The sequence below is a fragment of the Dermochelys coriacea genome, chromosome 14, assembly GCF_009764565.3.
Source record: "Dermochelys coriacea isolate rDerCor1 chromosome 14, rDerCor1.pri.v4, whole genome shotgun sequence".
NCBI classification, from domain to species: domain Eukaryota; kingdom Metazoa; phylum Chordata; order Testudines; family Dermochelyidae; genus Dermochelys; species Dermochelys coriacea.
The window spans coordinates 36022518-36043619 of record NC_050081.1 but is presented as its reverse complement, the minus strand read 5'-3'; the positions used below and the strand labels follow the sequence as shown (position 1 = coordinate 36043619).

At 46.2% G+C, this 21102-nt stretch overlaps 1 protein-coding gene and 1 pseudogene across 7 annotated transcripts in view; one reads left to right on the top strand and one right to left on the bottom strand.

Moving 5' to 3' along the window:
- LOC122456607 (zinc finger protein 239-like) overlaps positions 1 to 16891 on the bottom strand; it is a 34102-nt gene extending 17211 nt beyond the window's left edge. For 4 of the 7 annotated variants that reach the window (XM_043497032.1, XM_043497035.1, XM_043497037.1 and 1 more), the window contains exon 1: positions 16588 to 16891. The gene's annotated coding sequence lies outside the window, so the exon portion shown is untranslated. Of the gene's footprint in view, positions 1 to 182; positions 213 to 16587 lie in introns of those variants that run through there. The other 3 variants (XR_006275579.1, XM_043497033.1, XM_043497034.1) reach the window with 2 other exon arrangements.
- Positions 1 to 21102, top strand: part of LOC119842653 — a 1040433-nt pseudogene that overhangs the window by 942598 nt on the left and 76733 nt on the right.

Below are 21102 nucleotides of genomic sequence, written 5' to 3'. Positions count from 1 at the left end.
CTCCCTGGTATCTCTCACTCCCGCATTCACGGAAGGCGACGTGGAGGTAAAAGTGTCTCTCATGCTAGATCATGAGTCTGTGGAGCCCATGAAGTCAAACTGAGCAAGAAAGAACCTGAGCCGAACTGGGCACATCATGGACCCCACGGCTTCTAATAACTGAGGGGACGGGAATCCCTTACCCAGCGAGGTCACTGTCTCGAAGTTCTCCTGCATGACGTCCCTGTAAAGGGCTCTCTGAGTGGGGTCCAGCAGAGCCCCCTGCCCCTGGGTGCAATACACAGCCACCTCCTCAAAGGTCACCGGCCCCGAAACAGCAAGAGACCCCCACTCAGCACTTGCTGCCCCAGCCACAATCCCACGAGTCACAGGGGAGGAGGGCCGATAAAATGGAAGCTCTGGGGGGTCTCAGAGGAGCAGAATCCCACACCCACTCTGCTCAGAGCAGCCAGGAGGCTTCAGGGTGGGGAGAAAGAGAGAGCTCCTTGTCCCTCCCAGCCGATGGAGGAGAGCAGGGGCCCTCCCGTTTATCTCACACCTACTAGCCAGAGGCTGATACAGGAGGTGGAGCCCCTCAGCAGGGTCCAGGGACATGAATCCCAACCCCTTTCCTGTTCCCAGTAGCTGGGGGTGACCGGATGGGGCCTCATCACAGGGTGCCCCCTTCATATTTCACAGCAGCCCCTGGCTAGTAGGTTCAGGCTCCAACACCGGGACTCTGGTCAGTTTTCCCAGCCCCATCCAGGGGATTTGTTGCCTGTTCCAGCAATAGGAGAATTTCTACCTTCCCCCCAAAGGGCCTGTTCTGAAAATTGGGCCCCAGGCAGAATGCGTCCCAGATGGTTTGTCACACCCTGTCCCTGTCCCTTCCTCCTCCCCTGTATTTCCTACCCCTTCCCTTCTAGCTCACACTTACCAGCAGCTCCCAGAAACCCCCCCATCTGAGCCGGCCCTGCTGCAGTCAGTTCTCCTCCCCAGGGGATGGGGAAGAGGCGGGCGACCCGCAATGAAACCACCCCAGAGCTCTGAAACCTTACTTCCCCTTCACCCTCACCCTGACATGTGCAACATGGCTTCCAGGGATCCCTCGGAGACGGCTGCTCCGTCTGGCACCAGCGTGCCAATTCCCCTGGTAAGAAGACCCCCTCCCCCCTCTCCTGATACACCCTCTACAGAATTCGGTGCTGAAATGGGGCAGATTTGCTCCTTCTCCTCGTACCACAGCGAAAAGTCCTCCCCGCCTGCTCCGGCTCATCCCTCCACCCTTCAGCACAGCTGCGCCCAATGCAATGAATGCGGCTGGAGGGCGTGCAGAACACGGCTGGAACAACATACAAACAGTGGCATGACCGCTTAGCTCCTCCTCTGGTCCATTTATTATGGCAACATATCCCTGAGCCACCCCCAGTAGCTATTTAAGATCATAAGAATGGCCCTACTGGGTCAGACCAAAGGTTCATCTAGCCCAATATCCTGTCTTCGGACAGTGGCCAGTGCCAGGTGCCCCAGAGGGAATGAACAGAACAGGGAATCATCAAGTGATCCATCCCCTGTCACCCATTCCCAGCTTCTGGCAAACAGAGGCTAGGGACATCATCCCTGCCCAACCTGGCTAATAGCCATTGATGGACCTATCCTCCATGAATGTATATAGTTCTTTTTTGAACCCTCTTATGGTCTTGGCCTTCACAACATCCTCTGGAAAGAAGTTCCACAGGTTGACTGTGCAATGTATGAAGAAATACTTCCTTTTATTTGTTTTAAACCTCCTGCCTATTAATTTCATTGGGGGACCCCTAGTTCTTGTGTTCTGAGAAGTAGTAAACAACACTTTCTTATCTACTTTCTCTACACCAGTCATGATTTTATAGACCTCAATCATATCTCCCCTTAGCCATCTCTTTTCCAAGCTGAAAAGTCCCAGTCTTATTAACCTCTCCTCATACAGAAGCCGTTCCATACCCCTAATAATTTTTGTTGCCCTTTTCCAATTCCAATATCTCTTTTTTGAGATGGGGCAACCACATCTGCAGACAGTATTCAAGATGTGGGCGTACCATGGATTTATATAGAGGCAACATAATATTTTCTGTCCTGTTATCTATCCCTTTCTTAATTATTCCCAGCATTCTGTTCGCTTTTTTGACTGCCGCTGCACATGGAGTGGATGTTTTCAGAGAACTATCCACAATGACTCCAAGATCTCTTTCTTGAGTGGGAACAGCTCATTTAGACCCCATCATTTTATATGTATAGTTGGGATTATGCTTTCCCATGTGCACCACTTTGCATTTATCAACATTAAATTTCATCTGCCATTTTGTTGCCCAGTCACCCAATTTTGAGAGATCCTTTGGTAGCTCTTCGCAGTCTGCCTGGGTTTTAACTATCTTTGCTAATTTTGTATCATCTGCAAATTTTGCCACCTCACTGTTTACCCCTTTTTCCAGATCATTTATGAATATGTTGAATAGGACTGGTCCCAGAACAGGCCCCTGGGGGACACCACTATTTACCTCTCTCCATTCTGAAACCTGACCATTTATACCTACCCTTTGTTTCCTATCTTTTAATCAGTTACCAATCCAAGAGGGCAACTTCCCTCTGAATCCATGGCAGCTTACTCTGCGTAAGAGCCTTTGGTGAGGGACGTTGTCAAAGGCTTTCTGAAAATCTAAGTACACTATATCCACTGCATACCCTTGGGCCACACGCTTGTTGACCCCCTCAAAGAATTCTAGTAGACTGGTGAGGCATGATTTCCCTTTACTAAAACCATGTTAGCCCTTCCTCAACAAATTATGTTCATCTATATGTCTGACAATATTGTTCTTGATTATAGTTTCAACCAGTTTGCCCGGTACTGAAGTCAGGCTTACAGGCCTGTAATTGACGGGATCACCTCTGGAGCCCTTTTTAAAAATTGGCTTACATTAGCTATCTTCTAGTCATCTGGTACAGAAGCTGATTTAAATGATAGGTTACAGACTACAATCAAAACAACGAGGAGTCCTAACAAATTTATTTGGGCATAAGGTTTCATGGGCTAGAACCCACTTCATCAAATACATGGAGTGGACAATATAGTAGCAGGTATAAATACACAGCACATGAAAAGATGTGCCAGCAATGCCCCTCTGCCATGACCATTGGCCAAACCTGACAGTCTCTACGCAAAAGAATAAACGGACACAAATCTGACATCAGGAATTATAATATTCAAAAACCAGTAGGAGAACACTTCAATCTCCCTGGACACTCAATAACAGACCTAAAAGTGGCAATTCCTCAAGAAAAAAAACTTCAAAAACAGACTCCAATGTGAAACTGCAGAACTGGAATTAGTTTTCAAACTGGACACCATCAAATTAGGCCTGAATAAAGACTGGGAGTAGTTGGGTCATTACAAAACCTAATTTCCCCCATACTAATTTCCCCCTACTGTTACTCACACCTTCTTGATTGACAGAGCCGGAAGAGTACCCAAAACTTACCTACTACAGGACAGGCCCAACAAAGAAAATAACAGAACGCCACTAGCCATCACCTTCAGCCCCCAACTAAAACCTCTCCAACACATCATCAAGGATCTACAACCTATCCTGAAGGAGGACCAATCACTCTCACAGATCTTGGGAGACAGGTCAGTCCTTGCTTACAGACAGCCTCCCAACCTGAAGCAAATACTCACCAGCAACCACACACCACACAACAGAACCACTAACCCAGGAACCTATCCTTGCAACAAAGCCCGTTGCCAACTCTGTCCACGTATCTATTCAGGGGACACCATCATAGGGCCTAATCACATCAGCCACACTATCAGAGGCTCGTTCACCTGTGCATCTACCAATGTGATATATGCCATCATGTGCCAGCAATGCCCCTCTGCCATGTACATTGGCCAAACTGGACAGTCTCTACGCAAAAGAATAAATGGATACAAATCAGACGTAAGAATTATAACATTCAAAAACCAGTCGGAGAACAGTTCAATCTCTTTGGTCACTTGAATACAGACCTAAAAGTGGCAATTCTTTAACAAAAAAACTTCAAAAACAGACTCCAAGGAGAGACTGCTGAATTGGAATTAATTTGCAAACTGTATACAATTAACTTAGGCTTGAATAAAGACTGGGAGTGGATGGGTCATTACACAAGTATTTCCCCATGTTTATCTCCCCCCAGCGCCCCCGCTGTTCCTCAGACGTTCTTGTCAACTGCTGGAAATGGCCCACCTTGATTATCACTGCAAAACGTTCCCCCCACTCTCCTGTTGGTAATAGCTCACCTTACCTGATCACTCTCGTTACAGTGTGTACGGTAACACCCATGGTTTCATGTTCTCTGTGTATATAAATCTCCCCACTGTATTTTCCACTGAATGCATCCAATGAAGTGAGCTGTAGCTCACGAAAGCTCATGCTCAAATAAATGTGTTAGTCTCTAAGACGCCACAAGTCCTCCTTTTCTTTTTGCAGATACAGACTAACACGGCTGCTACTCTGAAACCTGTCACACCTTCTTGTCAACTGTTTGAAATGGGCCACTCTCATTACCACTACAAAAGTGATTTTTCCTCCCTTGGTATCCTACTGTTAATTGAGTTGTCTCGATAGACTGACTTCCCACTTAGTAAGGCAACTCCCATCTTTTCATGTGCTGTGTATTTATACCTGCTACTGTATTTTCCATTCCATGCATCTGATGAAGTGGGTTCTAGCCCATGAAAGCTTATGCCCAGATAAATTTGTTAGTCTCTAAGGTGCCACAAGGACTCCTCGTTGTTTTTGCTGATACAGACTAACACGGCTACTACTCTGAAACCAGACTACAGTCAGTGGTTCTGCAATTTCACATTTGAGTTCCTTCAGAACTCTTGGGTGAATCCCATCTGGACCTGGTGACTTATTGCTGTTTAATTTATCAATTTGTTCCAAAACCTCCTCTAATGATACCTCACTCTGGGACAGTTCATCAGATCTGTTACCTAAAAAAAATGGCTCAGGTTTGGGAATCTCCCTTACATCCTCAGCCGTGAAGGCCGATGCAAAGATTTCATTTAGTTTCTCTGCAATGGCCGTTTCGTCCTTGAGTGCTCCTTTAGCATCTTGATCGTCCAGCGGCCCCACTGGTTGTTTAGCAGGCTTCCGGCCTCTCATGTACTTAAAAAACATTTTGCTATTACTTTTTGAGTCTTTGGCTAACTGTTCCTCAAATTCTTTTTCGGCCTTCCTAATTGTATTTTTACACTTCATTTGCCAGTGTTTATGCTCTTTTCTATTTTCCTCACCAGGATATAACTTCCACGTTTTAAAGGATGCCTTTTTGCCTCTCACTGCTTCTTTTACTTTGTTGTTTAGCCACGGTGGCTCTTTTTCGGTTCTCTTACTATATTTTTTAATTTGGGGTATACATTTACTTAGAGCCTCTATTATGTTGTCTTTAAAAAGTTTCCACGCAGCTTGCAGAGTTTTCACTTTTGGCACTGTACCCTTCAATTTCTGTTTTACCAACCTCCTCATTTTTGTGTAGTTCCCCTTTCTTAAATTAAATGCCACAGTGTTGGGCTGCTGTGATGTTTTTCCTGCCACAGGGATGTTAAATTGAATTATATTATGGTCACTATTACGAAGCAGTCCAGCTATATTCACCTCTTGGACCAGATCCTATGCTCTACTTAGGACTAAATCAATCTTGCCTCTCCTCTGGTGGGTTCCAGGACCAGCTGCTCCAAAAAGCAGTCCTTTAAGGTGTCAAGAAACTTTCTCTGGTTTCAGAGTAGCAGCCGTGTTAGTCTGTATTCGCAAAAAAGAAAAAGGAGTACTTGTGGCACCTTAGAGACTAACCAATTTATTTGAGCATAAGCTTTCGTGAGCTACAGCTCACTTCTTCTAGCTGTAGCTCATGAAAGCTTATGCTCAAATAAATTTGTTAGTCTCTAAGGTGCCACAAGTCCTCCTTTTCTTTTTTTTTTTTTTAAGAAACTCTCTCTCTGCATCCCATCCTAAGATGACATGTACCCAGCCAATATGGGGATAATTGAAATCCTCCATTATTATTATTATTATTGAGTTTTTTTATTTTAATAGCCTCTCTAAACTCCCTGAGCAATTTACAGTCACTCTCACCATCCTGGTCAGGTAATATAGACCTACTGCTATTAGAGCATGGAATTTCTATCCATAGAGATTCTATGGTAAAATTTGATTCATTTATGATTTTTACTTCATTTGATTCTATGCTTTCTTTCACATATAATGCCACTCCCACACCAGCAAGACCTGTTCTGTCCTTCCAATATATTTTGTACCCTGCTATTACTGTATCCCATTGATTATCCTCATTCCACCAAGTGATGCCTATTATATCAATATCCTCATGTAATACCAGGCACTCTAGTTCACCCATCTTATTATTTAGACTGCTAGCACTGGTATATAAGCACTTTAAAAACTTGTCTCCTTTTAGCTGTCTGCCATTACACATTGTAATTGAATGGGACTCTTTTTTATTTGACTGTTTCTGATCAGACCCTGCCTGTATTTTATCATTTTCCATCCTCTCATCCTCACTAGGACATAGAGAGTCTCTATTAGTAGATCCTCCCCTAAGGGATGTCCGAACCACGTGCTCCTCTGCACCTGTCGGCTTTCCCCCAGCCCTTAATTTAAAAACTGTTCTAAGACTTTTTTAATGTTAAGTGCCAGCAATCTGGTTCCATTTTGGTTTAGGTGGAGCACATCCTTCCTGTATAGGCTGCCCCTTTCCCCAAAGTTTCCCCAGTTCCTAATAAATCTAAATCCCTCCTCCCTACACCATCGTCTCATCCATGCACTGAGGCTCTGCAGTAGTGCCTGTCTAACTGGCCCTGCGCGTGGAACTGGGAGCATCTCAGAGAATGCTACCATGGAGGTCCTAGACTTCAATCTCTTACCTAGCAGCCTAAGTTTAGGCTCCAGGACCTCTCTCCTATCCTTCCCTATGTCATTGGTATCTACATGTACCATGACCACCGGCTCCTCCCCAGCACCACACATAAATCTATCTAAACATCTCGAGAGATCTGCAACCTTCACACCAGGCAGGCAAGTAACCATTCGGTTCTCCTGGTCATCGCAAACCCAGCTATCTATGTTTCTAATGATTGAATCACCCATTACTAATATCTGTCTCTTCCTAATAGCATGAGTTCCCTCCCCCAGAGAGGTGTCCTTAGTGCGAGAGTATACCAGAACATCATCTGGAAGGAGGGTCCCAACTATGGGATTGTTTCCCTCTGCTCCAGTTAGATGCTCTCCTTCCCTGAGACTTTCATCCTCCTCAACAGCACAGAAAGAAAGAGATCTTGGAGTCACTGTGGATAGTTCTCTGAAAACATCCACTCGATGTGCAGGGGCAGCCAAAAAAGCGAACAGAATGTTGGGAATCATTAAGAAATACTTCCTTTCTTTTGTTTGATTTAAACCTGCTGCCGATTAATGTCATTGGGTGACCCTGATTCTTGTGTTATGTGGAGGGGTAAATAACGCTTTCCTGTTCACTTTCTTCACCCCAGCCATGATTTGATAGATTTCTATCCTACCCCCCCTTTTTCCAACTCAACAGTCCAAGTCTTTTTAATCTCTCCTCCTAAGGGAGCTGTTCCATCCCCTAATTGCTTTTGTTGCTCTTCTCTGTACCCTTTCCAATTCTAATGTATCTTTTTTTCAGATGGGGTGACCAGAACTGCAAGCAGTAGTAAAACTCTGGATTTATATAGACACAATATGATATTTTCAGTCTTGTTACCTATTCATTTTCTAATGGTTCCTACCATTCTGCTCGCTTTTTGGACTGCTGCTGCACATTGAGCAGATGTTTCCAGAGAACTAACCACAATGACGCCAAGATCTCTCTCGAGTGGTAACAGCTAATTTAGACCCCTCATTTTGTAAGTATAGTTGGGATTATGTTTCCAATGTGCATTACTTTGCATTTCTCAACATTGAATTTCATCTGCCATTTTGTTGCCCAGTCAGCCAGTTCTGAGAGCTCCTTTTGTAACTCTTTGCAATCAGCCTTGGAGTTAACGATCTTAAGTAATTCTGTATCATCTGCAAACTGTCACCTCACAGTTTACCTCTTTTTCTAGCTCATTTATGACTATGTTGAATAAGACTGATCCTAGTACAGACCCCTGGGGGACACCGCTATTTACCGCTCTTCATTCTGAAAACTGACCATTTATTCCTATCCTTTGTTTCCTATTTTTTAACCAGTTACTGGTCCATGAGAGGACCTTCCCTCTTATCCCTTGGCAGCTTATTTTGCTTAAGAGCCTTTGTTGAGGTGCCTTGCAAAGGCTTTCTGAAAGTCCAAGTACTCTGTATCTACTGGGTCACCCTTGTTCCCATGCTTGCTTACTCTCTCAAAGGATTCTTATAGATTGGCGAGATACGATTTCCCTTTACAAAAACCATGTTGTCTCCTCCCCAACTAACCATGTTCATCTTGTGTCTGATAATTCTTAGTTTCAACCAATTTGTCCAATACTGAAGTTAGGCTTACCGGCCTGTAAGTGTCAGGATCGCCTCTGGTGCCTTTTTTAAAAAAAATCTGTGTTATATTAGGTTTCAGAGTAGCAGCCGGGTTAGTCTGTATCCGTAAAAAGAAAAGGAGGACTTGTGGCACCTTAGAGACTAACAAATTTATTAGAGCATAAGCTGTCGTGAGCTACAGCTCACTTCATCGGATGTTATATTAGCTGTCCTCCAGTCATCTGGTACAGAGGCTTATTTAAGTGATAGGTTACATCACGGTTAGTAGTTCTGCAATTTCACATTTGAGTTCCTTCAGAACTCATGGGGGAATACCATCTGGTCCTGGTGACTTATTGCTGTTTAATTTATCAATTTGTTCCAAAACCTCCTCGAATGACACCTCAGTCTGGGATCGTTCCTGAGATTTGTCACCTAAAAAGAATGGTTCAGGTTTGGGAATCTGCCTCACATTCTCAGTCATGAAGACCGATGCAAAGACTTTATTTAGCTTCTCCCCACAACCTGGTCCTCCTTTAGCACCTTGATCATCCTGTGGCCCCACTGACTGTTTGGCAGGCTTCCTGCTTCTGATGTACTCAAAAAGCTTTTTGTGTCTTTTCCTAGTTGCTCTTCAAATTCTTTTTGGCCTGCCTAAATATACGTTTACATGTGACCTGCCACAGTTATGTTCCTTTCTGTTTTCCTGAGTCTGATTTGACTTCCAATTTTTAAAGGACACCTTTTTGCCTCTAACCAACTCATTTATGTTGTTTAGCCATGGTGGCTTTTTTTCTTTTTGGTTCTCTTACTGTTTTTTTTTTTTTTTTTAAATTTGGGCATACATTTAATTTGAGCCTCTGTTATGGTGGTTTTAAAAAGTTTCCATACAGCATGCATGCAATTCACTCTTGTGACTGTTCCTTTTATTTTCCGTTTAGCTAGCTGCCTCGTTTTTGTGCAGTTCCTCTTTTTTAAGCTAAATGCTATTGTGGTGGGCTTCTTTGGAATTTCCCTCCCAAGGATGTTTCAATTTAATTACATTATAGCTGAACTGCTTGGCAACAGCAGCCATATTCACCTCTTGGACCAGATCCTCTGCACCACTTAGGACTAAATCAAGAATTGCCTCTGCTCTTGTGGGTTCTAGGACTAGCTGCTCCCAAGAAGCTGTCGTTAACGGAGTCTGGAAATTTTATCTCCATTCAGAGGCGACATGTACCCAGTCAGTACAGGGATAGTTAAAATCCCCCATTATCAGTGAGTCTTCTATTTTTGTAGCTTCTCTAATCTCTCTGAGCATTTCACAATCACCATCACCATCCTGGTCTGGTAGTTGGTAGCATATTGCTGCTACTATATTCTTCTTATTCAAGCATGGAATTTCCATCCACTGAGGCAGAAATTGGCTAACAAACTCTTATTGTATTACTTGCAAGTAAACCCATGGGTGAACTCAGGTCCTGTTCATCTAGAGGTGCTTTCTCTACCCTCTCAAACCCAGGAAAAATCTGATTATAGATCCCAGTTCAGAAATCCGTCTCAGAAGATGCTGAGTGCTACTTCCTCTGAATGGGGTCTGAATGCCACCTTCCCTGTAACCTGGATTCCTACAGACCCTGATGTGCTTTTCTTTGGTGCAGCAGTGTGCCATCTATGTATGCAGCACATGTCCCAGAATTCCCAAAACACGTGGTTCGACGGGCATCCCGTGGGTTGGGGGACGATTCCGTCCAGCCCCTGAACGTGCATTGTCAAACAAAGCGGTGTCCTCCCCACTTGAGACCACGGCGCATGGAGGACTCCATTTTGTGGAACGTGCATGCAAGCATAGCACTGAATCAGCCGTGATAGAACAGAGCTGGTGGACTCTTCATCAGGATGGAAAGTTTAGCGCAAAATCTGTTTGCTAAAAGTGGCCGCATGCCTTACTAAAAATGCCACAGCACGCCACTGCTCTGGTGTCTGGCGAGCCCATTCCTGGCACCTTCAGCCAGGTCCTGGAAAATCCCCCTGCTATCCAGGAAGCCTCAATTCTCCCCCAACCCCCCCCCCCACCGCCCCTCCAAACTGCTAGCATTGGAAAAACATTCTACGGTGGCTTGTAGCGGCCAAATGGGCCTTTGTAGACTCCTCAGCCATTAAATCGCTGTCTCATCACCAACCACAGGCTTTACTTTTACAACACCCCATACCTAAGCTAACATTAACATTAACTCGCTGCATTACCTAACCTTCTCCACTTAAGAATCAGCGGATGGGGAAAGGCAAGGGCAAGCAAACTGTGATGGGGCAACCAAAAAGAATAGCTAGCAACCGCTCCTGGTAGCAAGTTGTGCCAGCGAACAGTTTGTAAAACTAGAGTTAGTGCCACAAATGCTTTCTGACCAGAATTGGCTACTTTGCTTCTACTGAGCTTTCTCCCGCAAATTGAATGCACCCAGTAATGTGCTGAAGGTGCATCTGATCACTGCTTTAAAGAGAGGCAGCAGGGAAGCGATGGACAGAAGTTGACCCGGGGATCGTAAAACAGATGGGGGGAGATGGGTTGCAAAGTGGCAGGGAGGAAAAACCCTAGAATAGGAGGGGTTGCAGAGGGGATGAAAGTTACCACAAACAGGCGAAGTAGGCTGAGGGTGGTGGATGGGCTTTTTTTCCTCTTTAGGTAGCACATCTCAGCCCCGACCCCCATGGCTGTGGTGTTGAAGTTACAATGCGGCCCACCGCCTAGATACAATAGCTCTCCTCCATCTGAAATGGGGTCTCAAGCTGTCAAAGGAGGCTGGATTCGGTGAAGGGGTTAGCACATCCACCACCCTAACTTATTTTGGAATTGTTGTTTATGTCTTTGGTGTGAAGAAAATTCCTCATTCATTTACACAGGTGTCAGCTGCCTGCATAGTGCCTCACGGATCCCTCACAAATCTGTCTTATCTGCTCTTCTGATTGTCTCAATGGTGATCCACTGCCAATGTAGATTCATTCCATTGATTTGTGTATTTATTTAAATGGTGGTTTTATGACTCATTGTCCTTAGCCCACCAGGTTTTAGCTTGGTTAACAGTGTGAAGATGGATGAAACGGTGCTACTTAATGTAGGGTTCACAGGAAAAGATCACTGAGGCTAGAAGCTAAGCTATCCCTTCATAACAGTGTTTTGTAGTATAACGCGTCCTATATTCTTATTCTGATCTGGTAATTTACCATTTTTATTTCAAAATCACCTCTTTTCTTCTACTTCCCATTCCCATTTATACACCCAAGGATCGCATTAGTGCTTTCTGTCACAACATCACACCGGGAGCTCGTGTTGACTTCCTTGACCACTAGGACACCTAAATCCATTCCAGAGTCACTGCTTTCTAAGATACAGTCTCTCCCCCCACCTCTCCTCCAGTCTGTAGTTATGACCTTAATTCTTGGGGCTAGATTTTCAAAGCTATTTAGGGTACCTAAAAATGCAGCTCCTGTAAGCACCACACGGTTCAGGTCGCCACTGTGCTAGGAGCTGTACAAACCCAAAACAGGCCATTTGCACCTTTGAAAATCTGCCCCAAAAATCTTAGCTTAGACAAGGTCTTAATTCTTTTTTCTTTTCTTTTTTTTTTTTTTAAATCTAGATCTAATATGCACTTTCCCTCTGCAGTTTGTATGTATTCCACTTTGTCTGGCATTTGCTGCTTCTGAAGGAACTCAAAGCCAGTTTGTACAAACAGTTACTCAAAAAAATACTGTATGTTGATACAAATTATTTAAGCCAGATCCCCAGCTGGTGTCAATGGATCACAGCTCCACCAGCATAAACAGGACCAGAGCCCCAGCTAGTGTCATAAGAACATAAGAATGGCCCTATTGGGGTCAGACCAAAGGTCCATCTAGCCCAGGGTCCTGTCTTCGGACAGTGGACAGTGCCAGATGCCCAGAGGGAATGAACAGAACAGGGAATCATCAAGTGATCCACCCCCTGTCCCCCATTCCCACCTTCTGGCAAACAGGCTAGGGCCACCATTCCTGCCCATCCTGGCTAATAGCCCTTGATGGACCTATCCTCCATGAATTTATCTAATTCTTTCTTGAATCCTCTTATCGTCTTGGCCTTCACAACATCCTCTGGAAAGGAGTTCCACAGGTTGACTGTGTGCTCTGTGAAGAAATACTTCCTTTTATTTGTTTTAAACCTGCTGCCTATTAATTTCATTGGGGACCCCTAGTTCTTGTGTTCTGAGAAGTAGTAAACAACACTTCCTTATCTACTTTCTCTACACCAGTCATGATTTTATAGACCTCAATCATATCTCCCCTTAGTCATCTCTTTTCCAAGCTGAAAAGTCCCAGTCTTATTAATCTCTCCTCATACGGAAGCTGTTCCATATCCCTCATCATTTTTGTTGCCCTTTTCTGAACCTTTTCCAATTCCAGTATCTCTTTTTTGAGATGGGGCAACCACATCTGCAGACAGTATTCAAGATGTGGCGTACCATGGATTTATATAGAGGCAACATGATATTTTCTGTCCTATTATCTATCCCTTTCTTAATTATTCCCAGCACTCTTTTCACTTTTGACTGCCACTGCACATGGAGTGGATGTTTTCAGAGAACTATCCACAATGACTCGAAGATCTCTTTCTTGAGTGGGAACAGTTCATTTAGACCCCATCAATTTATATGTAGAGTTGGGATTATGTTTTCCAATGTGCATTACTTTGCATTTATCGAGATTAAATTTCATCTGCCATTTTGTTGCCCAATCACAAGTTTTGAGAGATCCTTTTGTAGCTCTTCGCAGTCTGCCTGGGTCTTAACTATCTTTAGTAATTTTGTATCATCTGCAAATTTTGCCACCTCACTGTTTACCCCTTTTTCCAGATCATTTATGAATATGTTGAATAGGGCTGGTCCCAGAACATACCCCGGGGGACACCGCTATTTACCTCTCTCTATTCCAAAACCTGACCATTTATACCTACTCTTTGTCTCCTATCTTTTAACCAGTTACCAATCCATGAGAGGACCTTCCCTCTTATCCCACGGCAGCTTACTTTGCATAAGAGCCTTTGGTGAGGGACCTTGTGAAAGGCGCTCTGAAAATCTAAGTACACTACATCCACTGCATACCCCTGGGCCACACGCTTGTTAACCCCCTTAAAGAATTCTAGTAGATTCATGAGGCATGATTTCCCTTTACTAAAACCATGTTGATTCTTCCTCAACAAATTATGTTCATTTATGACTGACAATATTCTTCTTTTTTCTTTTGCGAATACAGAATAACACGGCTGCTACTCTGAAACCTTCTTTTTTATAGTTTCAACCAGTTTGCCCGGTACTGAAGTCAGGCTTACAGGCCTGAAATTGCCGGGATGACATCTGGAGCCCTTTTTGAAAATTGGCATCACATTAGCTATCCTCCAGCCATCTGCAACAGAAGCTGATTTAAATGATAGGTTAGAGAATACAGTAAGTAGTTCTGCAATTTCACATTTGAGTTCCTTCAGAACTTCTGGGAGAATACCATCTGGTCCTGGTGACTTATTGCAGTTTAATTTATCAATTTGTTCCAAAACCTCCTCTAATGATATCTCAATCTGGGACAGTTCCTCAAATCTGTCAACTAAGAAGAATGGCTCAGGTTTGAGAATCTCCCTCACATCCTCAGCCATGAAGACTGATGCAAAGAATTCATTTAGTTTCTCTGCAATGGCCATATCATCCTTGAGTGCTCCTATAGCACCTTGATCGTCCAGTGGCCCCACTTGTTGTTTAGCAGGCTTTCTGCTTCTGATGTATTTTTTTTTGAGACTTTGGCTAACTGTTCCCCAAATTCTTTTTCAGCCTTCCTAATTCTATTTTTACACTTCATTTGCCAGCGTTTCTGCTCTTTTCTATTTTCTTCACTAGGATTTAACTTCCACGTTTTAAAGGATGCCTTTTTGCCTCTCACTGCTTCTTTTACTTTGCTATTTAGCCATGGTGGCTTTTTTCGGTTCTCTTACTATATTTTTTAATTTGCGGAATACATTTACTTTGAGCCCTCTATTATGGTATCTTTAAAAAGTTTCCATGCAGCTTGCAGAGGTTTCACTTTTGGCATTTCACTTTAATTTCTGTTTTACCAACCTCCTCATTTTTGTGTAGTTACCTTTTCTGAAGTTATGTGCTACAGTGTTGGGCTGCAGTGATGTTTTTCCTGCCCCAGGAATATTAAATTGAATTGTATTATGGTCACTATTACCAAACGGTCCAGCTATATTCACCTCTTGGACCAGATCCTATGCTCCATTTCGGACTAAATCAAGAATTGCCTCTCCTCTGGTGGGTTCCAGGACCAGCTGCTCCAAGAAGCAGTCATTTGAGGCAGCAGTTCTCAAAGCCGGTCCACCGCTTGTTCAGGGAAAGCCCCTGGTAGGCTGGACTGGTTTGTTTACCAGCCGCGTCCGCAGGTTCGGCCGATTGCGGCTCCCACTGGCCGTGGTTCGCCACTCCAGGCCAACGGGGGCTGCAGGAAGAGGCGCGGGCCAAGGGATGTAATCAAACCGGTCCGGCCCGCCAGGGGCTTTCCCTGGACAAGCGGCGGACCAGCTTTGAGGGCCACTGATTTAAGGTGTCAAGAAACTTTCTCACTGTATCCCATCCTGAGGTGACGTACCCAGTTAATATGGGGATAAATGAAATCCCCCATTATTATTATTGACTTTTTTATTTTAATAGCCTCTCTAATCTCCCTGAGCATTGCACAGTCACTATCACGATCCTGGTCAGGTGGTCAGTAATATAGCCCTACTGCTATATTCTCATTATTAGAGCATGGAATTTCTATCTATAGAGATTCTATAGTACAATTTACTTCATTTGATTCTACACTTTCTTTCACATATAATGCCACTCCCCCACCAGCACGACCTGTTCTGTCCTTCTGATATATTTTGTACCCTGCTATTAATGTATCCCATTGATTATCCTCATTCCATCAAGTTTCTGTGATGCCTATTATATCAATATCCTCATGTAATACGAAGCACTCTAGTTCACCCATATTATTATTTAGACTTCTAGCACTGGTATACAAGAACTTTAAAAACTTGTCTCCTTTTAGCTGTCTGCCTTTACATGCTGTAATTGATTGGGACTCTTTTATTTGACTGTTTCTGATCAGACTCTGCCTGTGTCAATGGATCACAGCTTCCCCGGAATAAACAGGGCCAGATCCCCAACTGGTATCAATAGATCACAGCTCCACTGGAATAAACGGGACCAGATCCCTAGCTGGTGTCAATGGATCACAGCTCCACTGGAATAAATCAGGCCAGATCCCCAGCTGGTGCATATTGACCACCATGGTTGACTTCATGGAGCGATACTGATTTTACAGAAAGAAAAGGAGTACTTGTGGCACCTTAGAGACTAACAAATTTTTTTATGAAGTTGACAGATTTCCACTCTATACGGCTAAATTCAGTGCCTTGCATAATGACAGGTTTCAGAGTAGCAGCCGTGTTAGTCCGTATTTGCAAAAAGAAAAGGAGTACTTGTGGCACCTTAGAGACCAACAAATTTAATTTGTTAGTCTCTAAGGTGTCACAAGTACTCCTTTTCTTTCTGCGAATACAGACTAACACGGCTGCTACTCTGAAACCTGATTTTACAGAAAGAACGAAGAGTACTTGTGGCACCTTCGAGACAAACAAATTTATTTGGGCATATGCTTTCGTGGGCGAAACCCCACTTCATCCGACTAGCACGGCTACCATTCTGAAAACTGATTTTCCACCAGCGGAGGATTTGGCCCCTGTGGTTTTGCCCCACACCAACACACATTTTGCACGGATTCCCCTAGTCCGTGCGAGGAGGTGACCATTCACCCATAACAAAGAAGAACCATTAAAAAAAATAAATAAATAAAGCACAATAAATCAAGCTGAGCCGATCTTCCAAATTAAAATCCCCAGTCAACGGCTCCGGGGGCTGGGACAGTTTAACCAAAGTCTGCAGAGCATTTAGCTAGCAGGATCAGCTGCAGACTGGGGGTCCCTGGCAGGCATGGGATGGGAAGGGAAGGTCTCTCTTACCTTCGCTCCAGGTGGAGCAGCTCGGCTGCTCAGCGGGACATAGAGGTGTCTTCCTCCTGGATCTGGGGTCCCAGCTCTTTTTCTTGGGGAGGGGGGCGGATCTGTCTTCCCTACAGGGAAAGTCCTGGGCAGGCCGAGGTCTCTGAACTGGGATGGAAGAGCCTCTGGGGAAGCAGGATGAGACTCCCCCGGGGATGAACCTCGCCCCTCTGCAGCCGGGGCTGGCGGATCTTGCAAGGGGCCAGCGCAGGGCGCCCGGCGGCGATCAGGGGCTACACTGTAGCGACTGAACTTCACTTCCTGCTGCGGGGGCTGTGGGTGATCGCCCGTCACCGCTCCCACCCAGCGCCTCCTGGGTCCTAGCGGGAACTCGGTTGCTTTGCAGCCTGCCTGCCTCCGGGGTGCAGGCTGCACCTCCCGGCATTGCACTTCGTGGCCTGGGGTGGATTCGCAGGAAGGGGGGCGGGGGGGGGGATTGAAGGGTGGGGCGAGAGGGGGACACAGAGGTGGGAGGGGAGGATGCTTGCGGTTGGGGGTGTTGTTAGAAAAAATCTGACCCCGTTTCTGCCTCCGGAGACAAGCTGTGGGTCCCCTTGAACTACAGGCAGGGGCGGGCAAACTTCGTGGCCCCAGGGCCACATCTGGGTATGGAAATTGTATGGCGGGCCAGGAATGGTCATGAAATTGGGGGTTGGGGTGCGGGAGGGTGTGAGGGCTCCGGCTGGGGGTGCGGGCTCCGGGCTGGGCTCGAGGGGTTCGGAGGGAGTGAGGGGGATCAGGGCTGGGGCGGAGGGTTGGAGCGTGGGAGGGGGCCACAGGTACAGGCTCTGGGTGGCGCTTACCTCGAATAGCTCCCAGAAGCAGTGGCATGTCCCCTCTCCGGCTCCTGCACAGTCAGACAGCTCCGTGCACTGCTCTGTCCACAGGTGCTGGCCCGCAGCTCCCTTTGGCTGCGGTTCCTGACCAATGGGAGCTGCAGAGCAGCACTTGGGGCAGGGACAGTGTGCAGAGCCCCCTGGCTGCCCCTACGCATAGGAGCCAGAGCGGGGACATGCTGCTGCTTCCGGGAGCCATGCAGAGTGGAGCAAGCCCCTGACCCCTCTGCCCGGCTGGAGTGCCACAGCAGGGCAAGCCCTGGACCCTGGACCCTGCTCCCTGCTGGGAGCTTGAAGGCTGGATGCGGTCCCCAGGCCATAGTTTACCCACCCCTGAACTACAGAGAGATGTGGAAATCCCCCCATAACATGCTGGCAAGCACATGTTTACTCCATCAGGTCTAAAAGGACTGAGGAGACCTTGTCATGTGTTAATGAACAGTGCAGAGGGTGATCCTGTTATCATGAATCATAGTGTTAGGGTGACCAGATAGCAAATTTGAAAAATTGGGACAGGGTGGCGGATAATAGGCGCCTATATAAGAAAAAGCCCTAAATATCAGGACTGTCCTTATAAAATCGGGACATCTGGTCACCCTACATAGTGTAGATAGGCCTGGCTTGATATGAGACATTAAACACACAGGGGAAGGCTTTATTTTTTGCAAGACAGGATTGCAAGGGAATAGATTATTAGGCTGAAAACAAGAATGTTGGTGCTAACTCAGAGAAGTGACTGGGTGGGTCAGGTAAAGAGACATAATTCCTGAGCGAGCTAAAGATCAGAGGGGGAACTCGAAGGGGGCTATTTCTTAGGAACAAGATCACAGTGAACAAGATAAGTTAGGAATGTAAAAGCAAGGGGAGGCGTAGGGCGAACACGTGCAGTACATGGCCAGAACGTGCGGTGCAGAGATAGGGGTTTGCCAGTAACTGCGTCAATAACTGAATGCATCCGATGAAGTGAGCTGTAGCTAACGAAAGCTTATGCTCAAATAAATTTGTTAGTCTCTAAAGTGCCACAAGTCCTCCTGTTCTTTTTGCGAATACAGACTAACACGGCTGCTACTCTGAAACCAGTTTTAACATGGGCGATGCAACATAGAGTGAAGGCAAAGAGATGGACAAATGTATATAAAGAGAGAGGGGTTGCATGTAATTTTGGATTCACGTTGTCCGCTGCATTTACTTCCTGTGTTTATAACTAATTAGCTCAGCGAAGCCTGGTGGATGCTCAATAAAAAACTCGAGGGACAAAGTTGAGAGTTGAACTGAGTTTTTGGGAAGCCAAGAGGAGAGAGGTTTCGGAGGGAATTTCAGCACAGTGATGCTGGGACTCCCAACATGTAACTGATTTCGATAAAAAATCCCCTCCCGTTATAATCCATTCTCTCTATTTATGCATTATGAGTATCTGTATAAATTGCTAATTTTTCCCTCTAGGTATCCATTATTGATATAAAACCCTTTTCCCGTCTACTCAGTGAAATTATGCAAACCTGAGGTTTTCCTAATTTTTTCTTTTAATTACCAACTACTGATATAAAAGCCTCTCAAATGTCACTAATTTTTGCTGTTGAATTATCTAAAGATACAAGATTCCCCCAAAGCAGCTCCTTTGATTCTGCTCTTTTCTTGCTTTCGCTCAGCTGCTCTGTCAGTGGGAGGATTTAAAAGCATCTCAGTGGATTTCACCCTGGTAGAAGGGGCTGCATCTGCCATATAATAAAGTGACCTAAAATTTTCCCTCATGCAAACTCTAGGACCTCTGTCTGCAGCAAAAACAAAACAAAAAAACACTGCTTTTTTGGAAACGGACTCACACCCCTTCTGAAATGTTCCCCATCACCGTTCTCAGTCACCCTAACAGGCTGAAGAATAACTTCACTTTTCACACCCGATCAGCGCTTCCTCCTGGTGGAGGGATGGAAATGGCTGTGGTGAAGTTGGCTCAGGTAGGGGATTTCCAGGGAGCTGCTGGTGGTTTTATACTAGAGAGAGGGAGGGGCAGGAAACATGCAGGGTGAGGAAGGGAGGGAGGACAGGAGCTGACAGTGTTCGTGGGAGGTGGTCAATCTGTTCTGGGGCATGACTTCCCCATTTCTGTAAGGGAAAACAAACCTTCTGGGCAGGGCTGGGTACACTGACCAGACTCCCAGTGCTGGAGCCCCAAGCTGGCAGCTAGAGCAGTGGTCCCCAGACTGTGGGGTGCACCCCCATAAAAGGGCATGGAGGAATATTCAAAGGGGGCATGGTGGGGCCCAGGCCACCCACAAAGAGAGCAGGGAGGGAGCGTCACCTAGCCCTGCTCTGCCTTTAGCTCTGCTCCGGCTTGTCTCCTTCCCCTGACCCCCAGCTTCAGCCCAGCCCCAGGTCCGGCTCGGCTCCCACCCCCGACCCCAGCTCAGCCCTGGTCCCTGGATCCACTCCTGGCCCTGGCCATGACTCCACTCCTGTTTCGGTCCTGATCCAGGCCACACTTCTGGCCCCCAGCCCAGCTCCAGGTCCAATTCTGCTCTGCCTTCATTCCTTGTCCACCCTCATCCCCAGTTCTGCCCCCCAGCTCCATCTCCAGCCCAAGCTCCCCTGCTGAGCCAACAGTGCAGTAATGGAGAGGGGACGCGGACAGATTCCATTGCTAGTAAGGGCGGGCGTGACTGGAAAAGTTGGGGCCCCACTGAGCTAGAGCCTGCTTCAAAATATGAAGGGGACGCCCTTAAGTGAGGCCCAGGCAAGATGCCGATGATCGGTGGGGTAGTAAAAACCGAGGAGGAGAGAATAATGATGGGAGTGATCAGAATCACCTGGTTAAAGGGTCACTGGCCAAGTACTGCCCAACGCCAGGCAATACAAATGGGAGGAAAGGATGCGGGTTATATAGGAAATAACCTAGCGGACAACCATAGGCGCCGATGCAGATTTCTGTGAAGACCAGTGACTCTTGGGCCCCTGGAGTGATGGGTCAGTAGTCTTGTTTGCCACATATCATTACAAGTTTAACCCAGATACTCCTATATTGAGCCCAAATAACTTGTGTCTGGCTAAAGCAGATCTTCCAGCACGGCGTCCAGTCTTGATCTGATGGAGATCAAGAGATGGAGATCAAGAGATGGAGAATCCATCCACAGCTTCCCCACCCACTCAATCTCCTGTCAAAACTGCATCAGCTCTGGCTCCCTGCTGCCCCCGGGAATGGCAGGGCCGGAGGGGGAACTAGCATTTTTCAATTATTTATTGAATATTAATGTAAATTCCCCTCAGATGTCACCCCTTTCTCTCATGCATCTATGTCCCCTTCCCCAGCCTCACACTTGCACATGGCCTATGGGTCTGGGCCCCCTTCCCCATCCTGACACCAGCACACGGCCCTGGGGTTTGGGCCCCCTTCCCTATCCTGACACCAGCACACGGCCCTGGGGTCTAGGGCCCCTTCCCCATCCTGACACCAGCACATGGCCCTGGGGTCTGGGGCCCCCTTCCCCATCCTGACACCAGCACATGGCCCTGGGGTCTGGACCCCCTTCCCCTGCCTGACACCCATGCATGGCCCTGGGGTCTTGGCCTCCTTCCCCAACCTGAGACCCACACATGGCCCATGGGTCTGGGCCCCCTTCCCCATCCTGACACCTGCACACACCCT